This window comes from Triticum dicoccoides, chromosome 6B (assembly GCF_002162155.2).
Source record: "Triticum dicoccoides isolate Atlit2015 ecotype Zavitan chromosome 6B, WEW_v2.0, whole genome shotgun sequence".
NCBI classification, from domain to species: Eukaryota; Viridiplantae; Streptophyta; class Magnoliopsida; order Poales; family Poaceae; genus Triticum; species Triticum dicoccoides.
Genome location: NC_041391.1, coordinates 340,397,680 through 340,398,278, shown reverse-complemented (window position 1 = coordinate 340,398,278; position 599 = coordinate 340,397,680).

Sequence of the window (599 nt, the reverse complement as noted above, 5' to 3'; positions counted from 1 at the left end):
GACATATCTTTCTTTCAGGCTTCATAGGTGCAAGAGCTCAATAAGAGACAGCTCAATCGACATTCATATACTCTGTCACACATAATTACAATCACAATACACACATGTACTACAGAATTAACCAAAACAACTAATTTATGAAAGAAGCAGTTTCTGAACTTGGTTTGAGCTTTGTTTCTTCAGATTTTTGAACTTGTGCAGAAGGTATTCCTGAACTTGCGCGAATGACAAAAATGACACATAGTTTGTTATGCTTTTTTTATAAGATGAATTGAAAACATAAAATGGAGTACCCCACGGAGCATCTCCACGAATTGGAGCTCGTGCATATCAGAAGGAGGAGGAGCACCAGCTGATGGAACTTCTCAAAGACGGCGCCGCGCCTCCACCAGGATGTTGCAGCCGGAGTTGCACCGTCCATGGGGCGCTCGACGACGCACTGGGGGACGGGGCCGGCGGTGGCGCACTAGGCTAGATGGGGCCGGCGGCGGCTCGCTGGGGGAGGCATCGGACGGCGGCCCACTGGGGAAGGGGCCAGTCGGCGACGTGCTGGGGGAGGGGTCCGTCGGTGGTGCGCTGGGGGGAGGGGCCGGTAGGCG